This window comes from Motacilla alba, chromosome 2 (assembly GCF_015832195.1).
Source record: "Motacilla alba alba isolate MOTALB_02 chromosome 2, Motacilla_alba_V1.0_pri, whole genome shotgun sequence".
NCBI lineage: Eukaryota > Metazoa > Chordata > Aves > Passeriformes > Motacillidae > Motacilla > Motacilla alba.
Window position 1 is genome coordinate 98,014,514 of NC_052017.1, and position 24,431 is coordinate 98,038,944.

Consider the following 24,431-nt stretch of genomic DNA (forward strand, 5'->3'; position numbering starts at 1 on the left):
TTAAAATGAAAACCAGTGATCCTTTTTTGTTGTTGTTTACGTATTGAAAAAAGCTACTATCCAAGGCTTACAAGAAACTTTCTTAACTTTCCCCCCAGTGTCTCATATTAATATTCATCTGGGTAGCTGTAAAACACAGAGAACAAGTCTTATACAGACAGCAGTGCAGCTCCTTTCAAGTACCTGAGAGAGGAAAATCCTCACTCCATAAATAGGTAGCATGTATAAAAATGCCATTCTTTTCCCTTCCTTCAGCCCACAGCCTTCCCTCTTGGCAGTTCTGTGATCAGCACTGTACCCTAACAATTGAATAACTGAAAAATCAATGAAAATGAAGGAATTTTATGGTACAAGTTTTGCAAATGAGAGTACTGATTTGTTTGGGAGGAGAATTTGACACTCAAAAGTGTCAGCTTGTGCAGGTGAACTGAGGTTCATGGAGAGGGAATTGTTTTAGCACCAAGGCTTATGATTAATGCCTTCTGTGCATAATGATGCTTGATAGCACAAGACAGAAATAAACTTCTATCATCAACAAAAATAAATAATTTTGCAACAAAAAAAAAATTAATGGAGTAGGGGCAGACAACTCTTTGGTCTTTTTAGCAAAACGTTGAATGATCTCAATGAATTAAGCAAATCCTTTTGGAATGAGAACACAGAAACAGGCATTCCTAATCCCCAGTGAGTTACCTGGAACAGGTGTTCATTTCTGAGAAGGAAAACCTAAAAGAAAATTACTGCTAAAATACATTTTGCTACATATGGATGTTGTGACAACAGAGGGAGCAAACACTTGCTGAAATTTATGAAAATTTAAAAATTTACCTTTTCACAGTAGTGGAGATCAAGAGTTCTGTTGCTCTACAAGAGTGAAAATATCACTACAAACATATTTAACTAATCAAAACCAGTTCACTATTGTTACATTTTCCTTTTGCTTTACCCTCCCTTTCCATCCTCCTAATACATGTTAATGGAAGTATAAAGTGAGAGAACCAATATTACATCTCTATTCTGTATTTTTCTGCAGGGCTTCAGTTGTAAGTAAGGATTGAATCTTGAATTCTTCATGAAAGATAAATGTTTGGGGTTTTTTTTATTTTATCTTTGATTTAATCCTAATTATAGTTTTCTAGTAGAAAAGTGTCCTGCTTCTGTTATTCACCCAATATATTATAACTCCAAGTGCTGAGGTGCCTGGAGGTTTTCCTTCCTTTGTGTAAAACATTTTAATATTCTATTAGTAGTGTAAAAGCCTATTGACAATATAGTTGAGAACTGAAAATTACCTTTTGGTTTTTTCATTGAGTGAATATGGAAGATTACAGCACATGGTCGATAAGCAAAGATTTTCCTTTAGCATTCAAGGAAGGTAATGATATCACCCATCCATTTTAGACAGTAGGGGGGAAAAAATCACCCTTTAGTCTGTCTCCTGTATATATGTGATGCAGATTTTAATTGCATTTAGCCATAGCTTAAGTATTTTTCCGAGTGGTAATTAAGTCCATTCCCTTGACATGAACAATATTGTCTATATCTGAGTAATTCTTTCAGTTTCTGTCCAACTGTTTCACAAAACTCACATGGCAGGAGTTTCTGGACTCTCCTAGGCAATCTTTTTTCCATGTTTAACTATCTGTTAAGGTTTTTTTGTGATTTCTGATCCAAATCTCTTCACAACTTCTTTGAAAGTATCTATCCTCTTTAAAGCAATTTTCATGTATTTGAAAACCCTTAAAAATTTTCTCTTTCGACTTTTCAAGATTAAATCAACTCAATTTTTTACCTCTTTCTTCATAGAAAACTTTCACGTTCTCTTTGCTTTTCAAACTCTCCGGTCTTTCCTGTGGATAAGCTGGTCAACGCCTTTTTCAAGTGTGGGATCCTGGCTATGCATACTGGACCAGCTTAAGACTCAGTATCTGTTATGTCCATATGTTATAATATTTTCTTTTGTGCCTGAGATTTTCTCAATTTTGTTTCTACATATTTACATAACCCTTCTATTGTTCTGTATTGTAATGTAGCCTTGGGTCCCTGCTGTGTGCATTTCATCAAAGGATGTCATGTTAATAAAGACTTCACGAGTTTGTTATTGGTTATTTTGTATCTTCATATTGTGATATATAACTATGGATTAAATGTAAAGGGAAGTCACACTTTGGTACTTGGTAGATGCCAGCTGCTTGACTTATCTAATTAGCTCTTAATATTGTTGAGGTTAGCAATATTAGTTGCCCAGCCAGGAGCTAAGCTACACACAGCCACTTACCTACTCTGCCCTGGTGGAAGAGGGAGAGAATCTGAAGAGCAAAATTGAGAAAACACATCAGTTGAGATCGGTGAGACAGTTTAATAGATAAAGTAAAGGCTGTGCATGCAAGGAAAGCAACACAAGGACTCTATTCACCAATTCGCATGGGCAGGCAGGTGTTCAGCCATCCCCAGGAGAGAGGGGCTCCATCATGCAGGATGATGACTTGGGAAGACAAACGCCATCACTACGAATGTTTCCCCCTTCCTTCTTCTTCCCCTGTCTCTAAATACTGAGCATGACACCATATGGTTTAGAATGTCCCTTTGTCACTTAGGGTCTGCTGTCCTGGCTGTGTCCCCTCCCTTCCCAACTCCTTGTGCCCCACTCCTCACTGTTGGGTGGGATGAGACGCAGAAAAGGCCTTGACTCTGTGCAAGAACTGCTCAGTAGAAACAAAAACTTCCCTGTACTAACAACATTGCTTTCAGCACAAATCAAAAACACAGCCCTATACCATCCACCATGTAGAAAATTGTCTCTACTCCAGACAAAATAATCACAAATACAGATTATTCACATTTGGTTTATTGTTTAATTTACCTTTGCACATGACAGAGGTTCTGCTTCATTTGTCAAATCATTCAATGAAATTATGAAATATAATTAATGAATTAATGCATAATGGTATGTATTAAAAGATAAATCAGTCTTCAGATTCTAACTCTTTGTTCTTTTCTTTTCATTGTTTCCTTTTAGCTCACTGAGGTAAGAAAGAATGAAGCTTAACTGTGTAGTTGATACCTGTCTTAACTATTTGAGAGAAGAACCAGGGCCAACTTTATGCTCAGTAATTACTGTCTATATCCATATCCCTTGTTACTTTTTCAATGTATTCAAGTATTTCTAATTTTACTTCAGGGATGACTCTGGTGACAAAGAGGTGTGAATTCTAGAAAGATATCTATGTAAGAGGATGTAATGACTCTGAAAAATGTGACATTTCAAATGTTACGGTCTGTGTAAAGCAGGCACCAAATCAGGACCTTGAGTCTCTGCTTTGGCTAGAAAGCAGATTGCGCTCTCACGGGGCAGCTCCCCATCCATGCAAGGGGCAATGTCCTGGGCATCTTCCTGTAAACAAAGTTAAAAGAAATCTATAATATACACTCTTAACATTGCCTTAGATCTAAATATTCTTGGAGTGTTAGTAAAAGATTTTTATTAAAGTGTAAGGTCTGAATGACTTGTAAGAAGAGAAGTACTTCATCAAAATCATATTTACTACAGACACACAGACAGTCTTGTTTTATTTAACACTTTTCTAATGTTGTTTAAACACTGAGCTTGAACTCAGATCACCTCTTTTTTGGGCTGAAAACATAACTAAGATTTTTTTCTCATTTTTGCATAAGGCAAATATATGGAATTCAACTTCTGTGTTTGTGACTGTAACTATACAGGTTAAGAGTGTATGTTTACAGGCCAACAAAAAAATTCTGTAGGGGACACTAAATGCTACAGAGAGTTTACAGTGATTTGAAAGGACTGCTTTTTATTTGCTTTATTTTTTAAAACACGTTCCAATTGAAAAGGTATTTTCCTAGAATTTTCAAAAGAGTTTCAGTCTTGACTGGGTTACAGAAAGTAGCTTGAAGAGAGAAATAGCTTTCTTTTAGATGAGTATTAGCATTGTGTTACTCAAAGCATAACTTTTGGAACCAAACTAGGTAATCTTTATGGAAAAAAGTCATTACATCAAGTTTGTGCACTTTCTTATTGGCATACTCCAGAAATCCAAATGGATCTGCTCTTGATTTATTCAAAAAAAAAAAAAGGAAAGTAAAATTGTGACATATTTTTAATATTGTTTATGTATATGAAAGAAAAATTAATTCAGTTGGCATATATTTTCTTAAAGATGTTCTTACATAAAAGGATTCCATGTGTGTGCTGTTTTTTTATATTGCTGCAGGTTTTTACTGTTTTCTGTCTAAATAAGAAGCCAATTATGTTATTTACACTAATTTTTGCAGGTTATGATACTACTCAAAATTAGGAAATAATAAACTTAAACTATCCAGGCTCTTGCAACAGACAAATCAGATAAATAGATAAATAAATAATTTTTGAAACCCACAGAAGAATATGAATTTTTAGATGACTTATCAAAAACAATTGGCTGGAGTGCAATGAATGCTTTTAACTGACCTATTATTTTTCTTCATGGTTACTAAATGCACACAGACATGAATCAAAACACTTATAAACAAGAAGTTTTTCTCTCTACCTGTACACAGTGAACTCCCTTTATATCTCATTTTGTTCTCCCTCAGCATAAAATGATTGATTGATTGCTCACAGCTTGCACGACTCCCTGCTGCCCTAGATCCATCTCTGCTCTTCACACTCTATACAGTTCCTGCATCATTGACTTTCTGCCAGCCATTTTGCTGCCAGTGCATGAGCTGACATTTAATGATCTTTAGACGCAGTAATGTCACATTTATCACTATTTATCAGTTGTGACAGACCTAAATTCGAATGCAAACATGAAATGCAGACTGAATCCAGTCCAAACAGTGATATGTTTTTGAGTGACATCCATCAAGGCAGGTTGAGAAAGAAGTGAAAAATTACCTGTTTCCTATTATGTTATAACTACAAATAGCAGGGGTTTAGGTCTACTCTAAAATATTTTTCCTTGCAGTTTTCAGAGAAACCCCATTTGGTTTCTGAAATGTCATCTCTGTTTGGATATTTGAATGTTACTGAATTTCCAGTATTCCTAGGTTTTATGTTTTCAATTTAATTGAATCCAAATCTTTACAGGAGAAATCCCAGAAGCACAATGATTCCTATGATCACTCTACCTTTATCTGCTGTGGAAGAAAATGCCTCTCCCTTCTGAATTTCAGCATTGCAATCCTGACTCAGCTACTTCTGTTGCAAATGCCAAAGAATAGACAGATTTAGTCTACATTTATCCTTCTTCCTCCCTAGCTGGCATCTAAAAGTTTCCAGACGCAGATGCTCTCCCGAAGAACCTTGACATTTCTTTACATGGGGTACTGATCAGTGCCTTTTACTAAGACACCTTTAGTAGCTGGGCATTACTCTCTAATTATTATCATTCTCCTCAAGGAATAGATGCAGAAGTCAGGGCCACAAATATGATTGTACGTATCTGTGTCCACTGTTCAGCAATTAGTGGAGAAATAAAATAATTAAGCCATGGATAAAAAAAAAAAATTGCTTAGTGCAATTTCTTCACTGTTTTCTTCTGCCCTGGAAAAGGTGAGCCATTGGAAATTTCTAAGGAAATTGTGATAATAGAGGATTAGTCATGACCTAATGTGAGAGCTACAGCCAGCAGCCCTGCTACATCTCAGCATATTTCATGGCTTTGTGGTATCATGCACCAGGACAATATTCTGTTATGCATAGTTCACTAACTGAAATCTGTCCCCAGCAAGACTTCTGTGGACTTGTCCTCAGTCTCTGATTGAGAAATGGCTCTAAGTGCCAGTGAAACGACTGTTTATAGAGTAGTCACTAGTTTTCAGAAATATTAATCACCATTGTGTGAGAGTCAGAATTTATATTTTCCAAATGTATTTTGTGGATTTTCTGCAGAAACCTAGGAGATTACATTAGATCTCCAGCTTGCTGGTATAACTAATGCATTGGCTGTTAGAATGAGCATTCATATCATATTTCAGCCAGGGTTTTTCTCAAGCTACCTACCATTACCATCGCAGAAGCACTGGCTAAAATAGTTTTCATTATGCTCTTTATGTAAAAGAAAACTACATTTAAATTCATTTTTGTATAGATATCAGGGCTGATGCATCCTGCACTTCAGAGAAATGGATGTTGCATGAGATCACTAATTCTACTTATACTATTTCAGCTGGAACATATCTAGAAGCTCTTTTTTTTGCCAAAGGACAGGATGCTATCAATTAATAATAAACTATCCTTTAATATATTTTAAGGGAACTGTTTAATAAAAACATATTTTTAAAATGCATTAAAATGAAAATTCTTACCTGAAGAGAAAAGAATGTTTAAAGATTCAATTTGATAGAAAAATCTCCCATAACTGTTTACCAAAGGTGCTTTGGTGAAGAGGGCTGGAAAGCTGAATACAATGGTATTCAGCCAACACAGAAAATGTTATGTCCCCTAGCACCTATATAGAGATGTTAGTAATTATTGTAACATTATATACAATGGAAATCTGAATTGTGTTGTTTTATTATTGCTTAGTACTACAGATCATCGTTAATAAACTGTTAATTAAAAATATTCTGTGATAAGTTGACTCAGTAAACACACTCACTGAATGGAAATAATAAAAAAAAAATCTATAGAAATTGCTAATGTAATCCTATGGGCTAGGCATCAAACCAGGTGTTTGGTGTAACAAATTCCTCCACACACACAATGCATGAACATCCATGAGAAAATCTCAGTGTTGAACATGAGCTTGTGAATCCCTACTGATCCTGAATAGAACAGATATGAAAGCATAATTTTAAAGCATCTCTTCCTTGTGGGGGTTTGTTTCAAACGTTTCCCCCTCACTGTATCCACATCTTGCCCCACTTGCCCCCTTACTTCCCTTTCCTACTGCCTAGACCCTACTCACAGCTTTTCAGCTTTCATTCTTTCATCTTCATACACACCACAATATATCTTTCACCTAGCTTTTTCCTTTGTGTTGAAAGCTCTCAAAGGTAGGAAGAGCCTCTTGTGCTGTGAAAATCTGCAGTTTTCCTCCCAGCTGTTACATAGTGAGGTGGAGAAAAAAGGGCATGTGTTTCCACAGGTCAATCTTACTAACTGTTGTCACTGCCTGTAATCATTTTCAACCCCTTAAAGTCCATAGCCAGTGTGGGTAGTAAACAGTCATCAGTTTTGTTATTGTTACTGGGTGTTAACCCTTGTTTTTCTGATATGCTGGCAATTCCTATGGATTTATGCATTATACACCTGTGGCTAGTTTACTACAAAAAAAATGTTTCCCCTTGCATGGCTGGGAAAAAAGTGCAAGCAGTTGAAATTTATCAAGAAAAAGCTGAGTTTGACACAAAGTATCACCTCTTAAGGAAACATTGCCCTCTGAAAAAATGTATTTGAGTTGTCTGGACAACAGAAAAGTTATGAGTTGAACAACAAAATTATAATTGATTTCCCTTATTGTTCTATGTTGGCTGGCACATCTGTAATAAAGTTTTAGTTTTTTTCAACCTTCAGCCTTTTTATTTGAATATTTTTATATCTCTTGAACAGCACTAGTTTTTCTTAATTCTTTTTATGGAAATCCCATTGTTCAAATGATGTTGACCACCTGTAAACCAGTTTTCAAGACCAGGAATTCACATAAGAGTTAGAGAAACCAAACAGGGTTGGTATTTCTTGAGAATTGCCAGGTTTTTTGCACATTTTTTTTTTTCTTGGGCAATTTGACCTTTACCTTATTAATGACAAGAGAAGTATTCCTTTCATAAACCTGCTTCAGAATGACAAGCATTCTGAATGGCACAAGATGTTCTCTTGTGCTGTCGGAGCAAAGTCTCAGAACTAAGCAGACATTGAAAGAAGCTTACTTTCTTCAAGCTAGAAATTACTTAGCTAGGTTAATGATTAACATGAGCATACTATCCCTGTACCCCAGAACAGCTGATGTTGCCCCTACTGTCTGATTTTTCTTTACACATCAGCCAGTACAACTGTGTTTCATAGTCTCTTAATTAAATTTTTCAGTGAGTGTTGCTACTGAATATTTGCTATTGTTCTTTGCTAATACCACAATCTTTTGTCCTGGATTATTTTCAACTCCTGATGCTTAGAACAACTTCAAAGGCATGCTTCTAACATTTTCATTCATTCTATCTTCCTGTAGTTATACTAGTGCGTTGTAAGACCACAGAAAAACAACTGTCCAAAGAGTCTCACTGCAGAGTTCAGATTTAGCCATGCAGATCAAACTTACTGAAAAGGTAACAGGGTCGCATTTTCAATACTTTTGAAGAAAATGTGTCTGTAATATAGAATTCATTTTAAAAGTATGTATAAAGAGACACCTTTATAAAAAGCAAGCGGAAATGAATTCTAGAAGGAATTTCTGTAACCACTGCTCTAACAGCCCTGATGGATTTTGGCTTTACCTACTATACTATCTTTATAAATTAGAACTGGAGTGAGACATGATGCTAACTGAGTTAAAGCTAACTAAAGATGACAGAACTCATGACACTTAATCATGACTTTTTTTTCTCATAATGATTAAATCAGTAAAAAATTCTTCTCCCAGGTTGGAGAGTTTTTTACCCTCTGTGGTCTTTTAGTATATTTCAGTATGATCCTTCAGGAAAGAAATTGGTTTAAAATTATGGGTGTGAAATTGGTCATGAACCAGTGAGAAGTTTGCACTCTCTTCAAACTCCTGGATCTTCTCTCCCTGCTGTTCTCTGTTCTACCAGGTAAAATCCCTACACATAACCCACAAACCAAATCAAAAACACAACACAAGCAAAATTTAACAATCAAGCTTGAATATTTATTCTCCTCATAAAATATGTGCTTGTTATTATATCACTGGATTTTAAAGTGTAGATGCTAACTAATGTCAAACCTATGTAGCAGTCACTAATGTCAAACCTGTGTTGGACCCTGGAGATTGGACTGATGGGCTGTGATTTAGAATGCTTTGGCTGTTATGAGACTGTGTTTAGGTTCACAGTGATTTACTCTAGAGACCTCCATTCTTACTCTCCCCTTTCTCTCAGGGCATGACATCCTGTTATACAAAACCACTTCTATTTTGGAAAGACAAATACATTGATCTACTGACCTAAAAACAGGAAGACATATTTCATTACCCAGGAGCATTCTAAAAAGTGATTATATATATTTTATGGTGATGTAGCATTCTGTCTGAGGCATTTTGTCATTATTTATTGAGATTTAAAATGTGTTTCTGTTGGTTTTCCAGGGTTGACCAGTACTTTTTTCAAGCTGGAATAAATCTTGCGTATTTTAACTGAAGTGTGTATAGAATTGATACACATGGAGAATTTAAGTCTCAGTATATTTTTCTTACAAAAGTTAGTAAAATATTTGCTTAATTATATTATTTGTTTTAAGACATTTAAAAATCATTCATCATGCACCTTATAATTGGGGTGACTTGAGATAACCTTAAGAGATGACAGCCAATTTCCAACTGCAAAGATACCAACCTCATCTTTCATTTTGAGTGCATTTGGAGGTATACTTTTCCCCTCATTTATTATCCCTTAGGCAATAACCCTTTACCATGCTTACATATGCCAGATGTCTAAAGCCTCTCTACTGCATGTAAACATTTTCTGAAGACAAAAATCAACAGCTCATTACCATACCATGAACTTTAGTTAAAAGTAAAGGCTTAAAATCTGTACAAAGATTACTATATTCTGTTTCCTTCTGGAGAATGAGTGTGGATAAATTTCCTCTTTCTGTTTCATTTAAGATCTTACATTTTAATTTTACACATTGGAAGCACCTTTACATTGCTAAAATGAGCTCTTAAATGTATACTGAGTCCATATTTTTAAATATACTCATGTTAAATGCAGCTATATATGAAACCTATCTACACAGATGTATGCACAAATCATCTTTAATCCTTGTTTCAGCTGGATAGTGTGATGAAGATGAAAAAGAATAAGGGTGATGATGTAAACACCGTGATGTCTTTGGTCACTATATCACAAGAAATCTTTAAGTCTCTGTTTGATGTCTAAAGCTATAACATGAGACAGACCTTCAAAGTGGCTCAGGGAAATTTTGTGTGTTGGTTGCATTTGTTCTTTTGATCATTTAAGCCTGTACTTTCAGGGGCATTCAATAATTATTGTAGCCAAGCTGCAATCATAATTTGAAAAACTTTTTGGCCTCTGCACCCACATTTTCTTTGATCCAAATTCTGTCTGTGTGGTCTCATATTCAGAGTTTGCATACCCAAATACCCACGTAAGACACAAGGTAAAAAAATATGGATTCAGACACTTAAATGGGCCATTCAGCATTGCCAAATCAATGCCTACTTCAAACACCATCTCTCAGTGTTCAAGGTTCACATTTTCACATCTTATTACATTTTATGTTTGACATCACTAAATAAAATATGAAAATAATGATCTAACCTTAATAAGAAAGTATCCTAACATCTGATGAGGACTGCTCCTGTAAAGTTTCAGTGACAGGGGCCCATTAACCTTCATAGGCAGAAAAGTTCTTGATCCACTCCTGTTTTGTTTTTCTTAACTCTTTTCAAAATTACATAAGAGCTAAGCTGTTTATTTAATAATAGTTCAAAGCTTGTTTTTTAATGTCAGTATCCCTCATGCAATTATTTTAGAATAGAAGATTGGCAATGCCTAGTTTGGGCACTGTTCATAGCTCATCACTTCTGCAATGCTTTGATGCTTTCTTGGAATCACAGTGCTAAAGATAAAGCTAGCTAAGAAAGAACAAAATAAAGTTACATGGCTGATGCTTGGCAAAAAATATCTTCAGGATGGCTACTACTAAAAGGGAAATGATATTAATTGGACAACTGAGAAAGAGTCTTGATGTTGAAGAATATGTCGTGCCTGTTGGCTCATAGTTATTGGGTTATGTGTATGTTTATTTCTTGAAGCCGTGTTTCATGAGGTTTCAGTTTTCTCTCTCTCTGCTTTCCCATCTCTATTCTTATGTTACTTGTGCTAACTATTTCTGCAGTGGAAAATAGTGATTAATCTGGTTGAAAAGAGAGCAGATCACCTAATGCCCACATCTATACCTATACAAAAATATTTGATTAAACAGGTTTTAAAGTTGTTACAAAGAGATGAAAACATATTTATCTTATATCGTTGGATTTGGTTTGGGTTTTTTACTGGCTCCTTACATATTAACTTTATTCTGACCATGCAGAAGCATAGAACCATTTATCAGGTTTAAGTCCAAGCATGGGAGTCCTTGCTCTATGCTGCCACTAGGGAGTGCGCCCTGTAGGAGGGAAACCTTTTATTTGCAGGATCTGACTATAATATGCACCCCTAGCTTAAGCACAGAGCAGCTGCTCTGCTCTGCTTTGCTAAACACCAAGCACGGGTAAGTACACAACAGATCCAGCAGGTTGCCTCTGCAGAGGAATCTTGTGGGCTTCTCCCACAGGAGACAGGTCTGTGATTTCACCATTTAAAAATGTGAAGAAAAACTGACAGCAGGGAAACTCCTGAAATACTTTTGTGAGTCTTCTACCAAACAAATCTTGATAGGTCTGAAGCTATGCCCAGCTAGGAGGATAAGGAATAGTGTAGTTATGGTATTTTATGAAAATCCTTTTGTCAGGATTTTCTTCTCCTGAGAAGCTGAGAGGCCTCAGCTTCAAAATGTAAACAAATTACTATTTGCTAGAATGGAATGCAACAGTTGCTTCCTTGATTGGTCCTTGTGGGATGTTTCTACTTAATAACCAACCAAGGATGCAGCTAGCTCAGACTCTCTGGTCAGTCACAAGACTTTGCTGTACATTCTATTATATTCTCGCCTTGCCTTCTGATGCATCTTTCTCCCTGTTCTTTTAGCATAGTTTTAGTGCGGCATTTTTAATAAATATATATCATAATATAATAAACCAGCCTTCTGAAACATGGAGTCAAGATTTCTCCATCTCACCCTTGTCCTGGCTGCTCTAAAAACCACAGAATAGTGAGATGAACTGCAGAGCAGAGGGAAGGTTTGCTTATCACCCCTGCTGTTGGCAGGAGGGTGTGAAAGGAAGAGGGGTGAGAGAGATCATCAGGAGTCGCCTGGCCATGTGGGAAGAAGGACTGGAGTTGCTGAGTCTATGACGCCAGACAGAGGGAGGGCAGAGAGCTTGCTGACCTGTACAGCAAACTGTTTCAGTCACACAATTAATGTATGAAAACCATTCAGTGTCCCCACATTTAAGAGAATAGAAAATGTAAGTGGTAAAGATAGTTTTCAACATACAGATTTATCTCAGGCCATTTCAGTTTTAGCTCCTGTTTGCTCCTTCTCTCAAAGTATGTGAGGAGGTATGAATGTTTTCCTTTTTTTAGTGCTTTTTAATGAGCAGTAAGAGTCATTTCTACAACATTTCATAATGCTATCCCTTCTGTGGGGAAAAAAATCATTTGCATATTCAAACCTTTAAAATGTCATCTCTTCCTTACAGCACATCTAATCAATGTCACCTGCAGAACAGGATGCTCAAAGCTCCTGTAGGGGCCAAACTCTATTTGCCAGCTGGACAATCCAAGTAATGCCCTTTATGACAGTATTCACAAGGTTCAGGACACAGTAGCTTTGTTAATTATGAGACAACTTCAGTTAAGAAGTGCAGACAGGTCACGGATTGCAGAGTGACAATGACAATTCAGCTGGAACAAACAGTAATCTCTGAGGTGCTTCAGTTCCTGCCACTCTCAATGAAGTTCTTTACTCAAAGTAGAATAAACCATAACCTATTCCTCTGAGTACAGGGCATTGTGTTCCCTGTCCTTGTGAAATGCAGAGAGTGACTTTTTTGTTCACTTGGTTTTTGTGGAGAATAAAAGAGGATACCGATTTGTTCAGACATCCTTGTCATTCATGACTCGCAGAAAACATTATTAATATAAGGAACAGGGAAGAAGAATCACTGTGAGGCCAAAAGCAAATCGTGAAACAATGCAGAGAATGAAATGGCAGAGGGAATAGGAAAGAGGAAGTAGTAAGAGTACAGGAGAGAGAAATAGATTATAGGATGAAAGAATATTACGAAGCAGAGGAGTTCAGGTGGCAAGAGATTAGTGAGGAGCAGCTCAAGAACACGAGAATGAATGATTAAGAGTAAAAACGAAGAAAAAAATGATACTTCTCTGAATGCAGGATTTCTTTACTTCTTTATATTTGGAACAAAATATTCCATTAGAGTTTCTGTTCATTTATGAGACATCTTTTAATGTTAAATCTGCCAAATCCTTATGTAGCACAAACCCAAAAGAGTTGGTCAAAGCACATGGAGGAGTGGAACATATTTCTGGCAAAGACTTTTTATGACCATAAGGCTCTCAGCTAAATATCTTTACATGAATTAGTGATGCAATATTATTATACCGGCTTTGACTTTAATTAGTTATATTGTCATAAGCTCCAAAAAAGGTTTAAAATGCCTTTTCAGAGAGGAGTCTCAGCTGCTATTCATATTCCAAAATTTATCTGTGACACTAGAAAGTCACCCAACACCAGGTTTTTGAAACTTATCCCTGTGACTAATGATACAACTAATGTAATTTTTTAAGTGTCTATACATTTAATTTCCATTGCTTTATAATGACTGAAATATCTTTGAGTTACATGTGTATCTTTCACCTGCTTCAGACAAATATCACATTTTCACCCCTAAACACTTTTATATCTTTAAAAATCTGTTTTTCATCTCTATGATGCATTGTACTTTTTCTAAATGAGAAGCAGTAGTAGTCCTCTACCTATCACAGGTATTAAAAGATTCTAAAGAACTTGAGAATCTATATTGTTAACAGATTTTTATTCAGCAGAGTGCTTAAAGTCTGTTACAGTCCTCTCTTAAAAAAATTAACCTATATACAAACTATGAAGAGATTTTTGTTTATTTCTTTGTTTGAGAGCCATACTAACTACTATGTAGCCAGCTCTACTGCTTATGGAGTTAATGACATAACTTTCTTGAGACTTCAGTAGAAGGAGCACTGGGAGCACAAGCTGCTTCCTATTTAATTATCAGTTCCATGCTGAGACAAAACAAACTTTCTTCAGAGCAAACATGAGGCACAGACATTTTCTCCTATTCTCCTCTGGTTTCCCTCAGTGGTACAATAGTATACTATCTATCCCTGCCACTCTCCCCTCTATTATTTCTTGGCTGGAATCCATTGAACTCCTTAAGATATTCACTCTGCCTCTCATTGACATCTTGATGATAACCTTGTCAGTGAATATCGACAGGCTCGACCACCATATATTAATTAGTAGTCACTAAATTATTCAACCTTTTTTTTACTGTTCAAAAAGCCTCCATTACAATGGGGAGAGCAAGACCACATTGCTTGCAATTGCTGGTGATGGCATTAACCCACTGCTTGCTATTTAAAGACAGTGATGCATTAAATTCCCCGGCATTTATGTGGGTTGCAAGACTGTATAGACATATCATTGTTTGCTGAAGCAACAGAAGCAGTAATACAGGGCATTCACAATCCTTACCAATCCTTATGGAAATGCCTTAAAGAAAATAAAATACATTATTTTTTCATTATATCCAAATTTAAGTATCCATTCATGTGCTGACTTCTTAAATGAGAAGGTTAGTATATGTGTATTGGCATTCAGTCGGGGAGATAAGGCACTCTGTTACCACCATTAACACTTGCCTGGGATCTCATCTAGATAAGGAAGCAAGATCAGACCTCAGAGGCAGCAGCAGGAGATAACTGGATAAAGTGGTGACAGTCAATCACTCTGAAATTCGGTGAGGGGTATGAATACAGTTTAGCTAAATCAGCTCTGCTACATGCTTGTTGAACCTTAATACCACTCCATGAAGTGGAGGTTTCAGGTTGTTTATTAATGAGATGGTGTAACATTTCACAAGGGAATATTGACCTTGATGTTTCTGTGGAATTCCAGAACTAAAATTGTGTTCCGCTTACTTAGGATTTTACCTATAGTTTGACTTCCACAGGAATTACTCTTCACCTCTCTTATACTATCAAGTACATTTGACTGGTATACAAAATTCTGTGGTTTATGTGTAATAAATGTATATAATCAATATTCCTATGTATTGTGTATATGAATACTACAGGACACATGAGGAACCTTTTCCATTGAAATGTGTTACATATAAATATTATCTCTCCTTCATCTTTACTTTTGCAGCCAACAGCTATGAATATGAAAGTTACCCAATAAAAGCAATTGTAATCTACCTAGCTTTATGTTTCCCCATCAAAATTCTTGAATTATTTGTCAAGTTACAGGAATGTGTCACATTTTTATTTTCTGTGGTTTGTACTGGGGAAACCAATTAGGCTAAAATAAGAATATTTTTTCAAGATGAAAATAATGAGACAACAACAAATAAAACTCACATAGTAAAACATGGATACAGGGTATAAATAAATTTGTAACTGAGATAATAATTTCACATCCCCCAAGAGCCATTTAGCATCAGAAGGCTTTAAAAAAATATTTATTTTCTGGTTCTCAGAGTAGATGAGTAAAATTAAAGCAATCTTGGACCAACATCAGAATTAAATTGCAATGTGTTCCCCCTTTTTCTGCCTTCCTTTCTGGCAAGGTTTGGCTGTTCCATTATTATGGCAATCAAGTTGTCATGTTCTTACATCATATATTGTCACCAAGAAAACTAATTTCAGACTCTCAGCATGTTTGCAACTCCTTAGAAATAATTCTTGCTGGTGATGATGAATGGATTATATAAATGCAGAGACATCCTATGGTTTAGGAACACTTGGATAATGTTCAGACTAGTTCCCTATGGTACCAAATATTCCTAGGTAGGAGAAACAATCATATTTTTACCCTTGTTGTTTCCCTCTCCACTTAAATGAGATGACAGATCCTACTGCAGATCTTCTCTAGATGTTATAAGGCTTCAATCAGACTAAAAAACAGTTAGAGAAAACTGGAACACCTGGGTAATTATTTTGTGATTACCCCAGTTGGATCTACAGTGCATTTGCTTCAGTAGATTTATGGAATACAAACAAATCTGAGCATGACTTCAGTTTCCTATATGCAAATATTTTAGGGAGAAAGCTCAGGACATTTGTCTAGGGTTTGTGAAATGCAGTAAACAGTTGTTGGAGCCAAATTTCTGCCCCCCGCTCCCCCGCACCAAAAAAAAAAGTAGTTGAAATATGGGTTTGAGGCATTAAAAATTGAAAGAGGTCATATCTCAATCTTTTTGCAATGAAAAGTGTGAAAGGAGCTCTAGCCTTTTAAATTATACACCTGATCACCTCTTACAACCTTTACTTACATATTTTAGGTTGCGTCTTTGTCTTAAAGGGAAGATATGTCAAGGTATTTGGACAAAACATGCTAATTTTCAGTAAAGACCATGGAAATTATGTCCTTTTGTGCACTGAAATCAATGATTGATTATCTTTTTTGTTGTGAGACAAGCATTTTTGCTGTGTCAGAATTGTCTAATAAGTACATGAGATATAACACAACCATATCAATGCAGGGTGCATCTTTCACCCTATGAAAGCTTTCACCTTTCTTATACGAGAATGAAACTGGTACATTTACCCAGAAGATCGGTGAAGCAGTACTCTGCATTCTCAATCTTGCTTCCAAATGCTGCTTACACACTTCCTAACACCACATTGCCCTGCTCCTCTGCACTGTCACATTGCGCCTCAATCGCACATGTGTATGAGAAGAGATACATTATACAAACATATATAGGCAATTTTTTTCCCCAAAAAAAATTGCAAAGCTGGAAGATAAAGTACCCTTTTTTGTCTTCTGCCTTGAAAAATCTCTTAGTAATGAAAACAACATGGTAAAAAGCATGAAACGGTGTTATTTTCCTCAAAGTCTGTGGGAAAAGTCTCTCAAGAGACTCTTTTTTTACATGTCTTTATTTATTTATTTATTTATTCTAAGTTGGCTCTCAATGTTATATTTTATTTCAAATTAAATGCATTGCACCATACCCTGGGAAAATTTAGCTGCAAAGAAGTGTTTTCGTGTTAAGCATGTTGGCTTTCAGTTGAACTTTTAGATACCACTTTATTCAAATATCCATATAGGAAGACAAAATTGTTTTCATATATCTGTGAGTCGGACCAGATGAAAGATGAAGAGGAAGGTTACATAGTATTTAGATCCAGTATCTAAGGTAAACCACTACTATAACTGAAAATAATTTATTATATAAATTCTCCTCATGAAAAATCAGTTCCTGCTGATCTTACCACTCAAAGGAAATTAATGCCTTGTCCTAAATAAGCTTTTTGAAAAATAGTAAGAGAAAGATTAAATTGTCTAAAGTTAAATTGTAAAAAGTTTTCTTTTCTTTGAAGAGGAAACAGAAACTTAAATTATACCCATAAACAGTTTTTTTTCCAATATTAGGATTTGATATTTTATTGTTCTAAAACAGGAAAATTGCCATGCTCCCCTAATAACAATTGGTGTTAACACTGAATGGTCAGGGGTTGCAAGAAGTCAGCTTTTCTTCCTATTTTTCTTTGTATTTTAAAACAGCTTTTTAAAGCCTACATACACATTCAGTATAAGCCAAAAGGGTTCAGGTACAGGTACAAGAGGTCTGCCTGCACAGAGCCATTTTCTGAACAAGAACATTAGATTGTAAGAAAAGTAAATGCAGAATTCAATTCATTGTTCTTTTCTTGCTAATCACATCAAACGGAGAAAGACTCTGAAGGTTTTATTATCTAAGCTGGAGATTCTGCAAATACTTGACTTCAAAGAGTATCTTCATTCACAGAAGCAGCATCACAGTGGCAGTTACTAAGCACACCTATAAAGTTATTATTGCAAATCATTTGTAGGATCAAGACCAGCAAAAGGTGAGCAGGAAAAAAAATGCGTCTGGAGTTTTCATTTCTGCACTCCTCTGGTAAAAAATTATATGAGCTGCAATATACCAGAGAGCAACCACTAGCTGTAACTATATATTTATCATGTGTAAAGGTGCTTGAACCTGACGGACATAAAGGTCCTTTTCAGTGTCCCCAGCATCCTTAACAGAAATGGGATGGTAGCTATACAAGCAAATGTATCCAAGGACTAAAGAAAACTATGCTGATGCTAAGGACTCCTTTGCATTCTCCCTGCTGCTTTATTAGAAGATGCTGGTGGTGGACCAACACTTAAGTAAGCCATTCTGCAGCCCTTAGGCCTCACATTCTGCTTTCATTGAAACTACTGGGACTTCGGGTATAAATCAGAGCCACAAGAGCAGAAACACAGTGATGGTTGTAAAAGAGTAATTTCTAGGTGTTGATGCTTCTAGAATTTCATGTTCGCTTGTTTGACCTCAGATGTGATATTGACAGTGGGAAATTTTTTATCTTTTTTTTTTCTTACCCCTCAACTGATAGAACATTGGGTACATGTAATTTATTTAAAGATGTTTGTGTGGGTTTTTTTAGTTGTTGGCATTTTTACTTTTGGTAGAAGAAAACATGGTGGTTTTTTTACATCTGTATAGACACACACATATTCACTCTCATATAAATAAATTGTTTGTCAGCTCATATTGGCTTAATATTTTCCATTGCAAAGGAAGTGGTAAATAGGCTGTCATGGCTAAACACCAAAACATTATCATCAGCTCAAGTGCATGTACTCAGCAATTTAGTCTTGCAAACATGTTTCACTTTGGTTTTTGCTATCCCAAAAAAAATTATTATTTCACTTTTTCAAGTTCTTCAGTTGATACATGAGGATATTTTCAAGCATCAGGTACTTGAAAAATATAAATTCCTGTGAGAATTAAATAAAGTGCACTTGGTTTAGTTGTCTGCCATTCTGGAGACTGATGTAAATTCAACTTGCAATTTCAACCTGGTTTAAATCAAATGAAAATAAAATAACATTTTGCAGAAAACAATTTAAAATGGGATGAAGAATTTTCAGTAACATGAGCAATGACAGCTCAATTAGAAAGGGGGAAAGAAAGGAGTATTTGTGAAAAATAGTCTTGGGATTACAAGGAACACGTGTACACCTCCAAAGCACAGACAACAAAAACACATAAGTAACAGAGAAATTATGTTCTGATAGAGTGTAGAAGAACCCAAGTTATGTTTGGCTTTCATGCTTGTCAGACATTTGTGAGACAAGTAAGTCATCACTAACACTAGAGTTTGTTTATTTACCTGTTGGCAATGAAGCCTGACTTCAGTCAAATAATCCAGTCAGTACATATTGCAGAGCCAGTGATGCCTTTTCTTCTTTGTGGTAAGTTGTTGTTCTTCTGCAACGATCTGTTTTCAGACAGAGCAAACAGACTTTGGAATTCCAGTCTGTTGTGAGGCTTAAGTTATTTACTCTGTCTCATGATAATTTCATCAAACTCATACAAAGTGTTATAGATTTTGGCACTTTGCTGGTGTTTCTGCTTTCAATGGGTAATGTCAAGAATGAAGCTTTAAGAACTGCTTAGAAATGGGAGGAGGAGTAGCCTTACTTTTAATGGAATTTCAACAGCTGTAAACCAGGATGAGAATCAGTATAATTCTCAAGACACCTGTTACAATCTATAAAGGAACCCCTTCTGCCTCACACACCATTAAAAACATTATAAATTAATTAAATTTTGAAAAACAGGTCAGCTATAGAGTTGCTGTTTATTTAACTCTTGGCAAGTACTTCTGTGTTACCAGGAGAAACAGCCCAAAGAAAAGGGAGAGAGAATTATTAATGTCTTAGTTATATTTTGGAAAGAATATCCAAAAGATATAAAGATATAATTTCACAACTAGCAAGGACAGAAAATGTGTTGGAGCAAAGGGCCAATTATGAAAATTGTCATAACTGCACATTCTGCATTAGTCTAGTGCTGTGACCACAGCACTCTGCATAAGTTCAGTACTTTTCAACATATATTCATACTATAAGAAGTCTGCAATACCAGGGCTGCTAGGAATGCAAACTCAGGCTTTAAACTCAAATCTTGTAGGAAGCAGTATTCTCAGCACTCTCTTCTTCATTTGCATTCTCAGTGATATATATATTGCTGTTGGTCATTCTGAATATCAAAAAGTAGTTAACAGATTAGTTAATACACATGTTATTTTTATTTTCTTACTAGTTATCAAACATATGTATTTTTTTTTAATTTATGTGACAGTTCTTCAGTTGTTTTTACTGCTTATAAACAAAAATAAGTTTGCATTCCTAGCAGCCCTGGTATAATAATCTTTTGAAAATTGAGAAAACAATGCCAAACAAAACAATCTCCACCCAGATTAGCGTTGAGAGCTCAATTTCATATAATATTTCTTCTTTTAGATGAGGTGAAAAAAAGAAGGCATATTCTTTTGACTAAAGAGGTTGTTGGGTGTTTTTAATAGAAGGAAATAGAAAATAATTTCTTTATACTGACAGCATAGGGACAGTCATCTCTGTCATGATGACTTTCCAGGGACAGAGCCCAGCAGGTGTTGATTGTCACATTGCCATAGACTCCCCAGTCGACTGCAATTTATATCAGCTGAGGAATGGCCTCTGTGTTTCCTGTTATCTACATAAGAACTGAAGAAAATTAAGCACTTAAAATATTTCACAAAATTCTACACATGTCCTCACAGTCTAATAAAGTTTTTGAGTATGATGTACAGCAGCTCATTTCTCTTTGAGTGTGAGGGAATATTTTTTACATATTAACTATATGTAGAATCTAGGTTGTAATGTAAATAATTCTCAGCCTTTTCTGACAGTTGAACCTGAAAATGAAATAATTTTGTAAATACAGAGAAGAATAAAAAAATAAATGACTGTGATAAACCTTTAGATTTACATGTTTCAGTAGGTTTTCTGATAATGTATCAGTTTTAAAGTTAAAGAAGAGTATTTGCTTAATACTGTATTAACTATTTCAATATTGTCTGAATGTCTTTTCATGACTCTCACAAACCTCAGGGAAAGTGATCTGCCTAGTGAAAAAATCACTTATAATTAATTCATAAGCTAGTGGATGAAATGAAAAGTCAACTTTAAGGAATCAAGAGGAAGTTACCTTTTAATCTCATTGAACTGAAAGTTTCTGGGTCCTGCTTGAGTAGCCTACAGACAGCTGAGGTGACAAGGTTCTTGTCTCAGCATCCATTAAGTCAAATCCTGATAGGAATTACACTTTCTGAAATAGGTAAGTCAACCCAGAGACTCAAAGATAGCTGAATATCAAATTCCAGCCATTTTGTTGAAAATGAGGTAACAGGAAATTTGGATTTTCACATCTAATTGGCCACCTTTTGGGAGAAATGGAAATACTTCTAGAAATCACCACATATGTTGGGGTTTTTTTTCTTCCTTATAGGGAAACCCACAGATACAAAGGAGTAAGCAGGAAGGTGAAAAATCCAGCTTCTTCCATTGAGTTATACACTGTTGGAGTTATTCAATATTTACCTTTCAACAACAAAAAAATTATGTAGTCAAAATAAACACTTTGAAATAGGTTTAGAGCAAACACGCACTTTCCCACAGAGAGGGAAACAGCTCAAACCATGCAACAGGAACAAAGATTTTATCACCATTTACCTCAGAGAAGTTATCTCAGAACCGCTCAAAAGACTGTCTTTGTAGCTTGCCTCCTGGTATGTCTATCTTTTTTTATCAAGATGTCCTACTGTTAAGATCAGGTTACCATGACTACTGTGATGTTAAGGTTATGTGTAAAGGGTTTTTTTGAGAATCATTCTTACTATCAAAATAATTGTTTTCTGGAAGGAAAGTGAGAGGAAAGATGAAAGTGTTTGGGATGACTGTACTTTTTCTGCTCCAAGAAATCTAGTGTTAGATCTGTTTGACATAAGTCATCTGAGGTCACTTTGACTTTCATTATGCTCTCAATGTGAGAAATGTCTTATATTTTTTATGTAAACCATATGAGGGAATTTGGGATCTGGATTAAGAGATGAAGAGGTGAAGTTATTGTGAATGTCTGGGATTTTTTTCTCTTGACTATGTTTTCTAAACACGTTTCCCTTTTTCTAAACATGTTTCCCTTTTCTAAACATTCTAAACATTCTAAACATTCTAAACATGTTTCCCTTTTCTCTGTATCAGTTTGAAAAATTAATTAAAATATTACTAGAGATGGACCTACAACAATAATCCACATCTGAACAAACTCAGATATTTTCAAAATTACCAGCTACTCTTAAAGAATTTCACAGCTGTCTTTTATCCTTGTGAAGTTATTTAAAACCTTCAAATGAGTTGTGAAAGATTGAATGAGACTTACCTCAGACTTTATGGCAATATAGACTTCAGATGCTACAAAAAACTTTGAGTGTAATTTTTGACCATGATCAACACCACCTGGTTGGGCAGGAATTTGAAGGATTATGCACAGATTCACTGAAAGGGACCAGTTTTTCCCCTGAACCTCAACACGCTGCATTTGTGCTGCTGGGAAAGCAGTAACACAGGTTGAGTGGATTTTTTGATAGGCTTCTACAATGTAAGCTATAGTAAGTGTATTTGTCAAGGAAATGACTAGAACTGCCAAAAAAAAAAAACGGTGAAAAGATGAATTTTCTCCTCAGACCAAGGAATAACATTGCAGCTCCATTTTCTTTCTTCACAGGTATAAAATGAGTTTTCTCAGAGGTTTTTGACAAAAGTATATTTCACTGAGATGATTTGATTGAACAAAAAAAATAGATGAGGAGTATTGACACCCTTCAAAATGAAAATTTATGTACTACAATATCTTGAAAAGTAAACATATTTATATGAATTGCAGAATCTTATGGAATGAAAGTGTTTCTGGTTCAAATAATCCCATAATCCCACTGCTTGCAATAATAATCTAAGAACCGGCTATGAAATGTAATGTCACCTCTTTGATTGTCATATACAGTCCTGGATGGCCCTAATATAAATCCTTTAAATTTGAAGTGCACAGTCCCATTATGTTCATGTTGGAAGCAGATATTCTATACTACTATAAAATCACTAAAGTTAAACATTTTTTTATTAATACCTTCCTTAAAATTGACAGATCCTTAAACTCATAAAATCTAAGCTTTGCAACTAAATTTGATCTTATAGTCTTTGCACTATCTGTGACTAATGGTTTAATTTGTACTTCATTATAACAGTTCAATTTGAAAAATTTTAATAAATAATTAACATAGATTGTAATAAGCATACTGTGGAGTGCAGCTCGTGCTTTAATTACATATAAGCTCAGCTGCAAATTGTGTTGCAACTGCTTATCAATCTGTTTTATAACCAAACTTTCTCTAGTCAGATGCTGTAACGTGCAATTAACCAGTGGTAATAACAATTGTTGAAAATTGATAACCTACTTAAAAATGTATTCTTAATATAAAGTGTGTCCAAGAGAACATTTGTACTAAAAAAGCTATTTATAAGAAACAAAATACAAATACTTTCCCAATTGGTATTATTATTTATGTTACAATCAAAGGACAAATAAAAGTTCAGACAAAATTGAATATACATATTTATATATTTTTGTTCTAATATAAGTTAAAATACTATTTTTCCATTCTCTTTTGTAGCTAACATGCTGAGGTACAGAAACAAAAATTTGCTGATTTCAAGGACAGTTTTTCACTTGATCAATATAATCATTTTCACAAATAATCAGTCAGGTTGGAAGGGATCACAGGGGGCCATCTGGTTCAACCTCTCTGCTCAAAGAGGGTCATCCCAGAGCACATGGCACAGAATTGCGTCCAGACAGTTCTTGAGTACCTCCACTGAGGGAGACTCCACCACCTCTCTGGGAAATCGGTTCCTGTGCTCAGTCATTTTTGCAGACAAAGCAAATAGCATTAGCGACTATATTTTTGGGAATACAATCTTTCCAATGTCTTGTGTCAGATCAGAATAAGACTTAATGTTTTTGCCAAAATTTAAGTCTTCCCTACTTAAAAAAAATGGACAAAAAATGGATTCTGTACCATTTTTTTCTGGAAAAAAATTTCTTGGACAGGTACATGTCTATGTCTTTCTACTAAGCAGCAAAACAGAGATGACACAGAATTTATATAATATTTGTACAGTTTACAGCAAATTTATGTGAAGTCTGAGAGTCAGAAGTGGAGATTTTGTACTTTAACATGGCACTTACTAATCCAGCTTTACCTGTAAGAACAGAAATTATCATCTCATAAAAATCTAGATGCTGTGCTTGGGCAATTCATTTTCAGGTCATATGTGAGTGGAATAGATTGAAATACAGCTTGAGGAAATACAACCACTTTTTTATATTACCCCCCTTTGCCCTCTCTTCTGAGCTGTGTGAAAGTGCAATCATCTTCAAGAAAGGTCATATTTTTCAGTATCAATATGACAATTTACACCATTTTTGCTT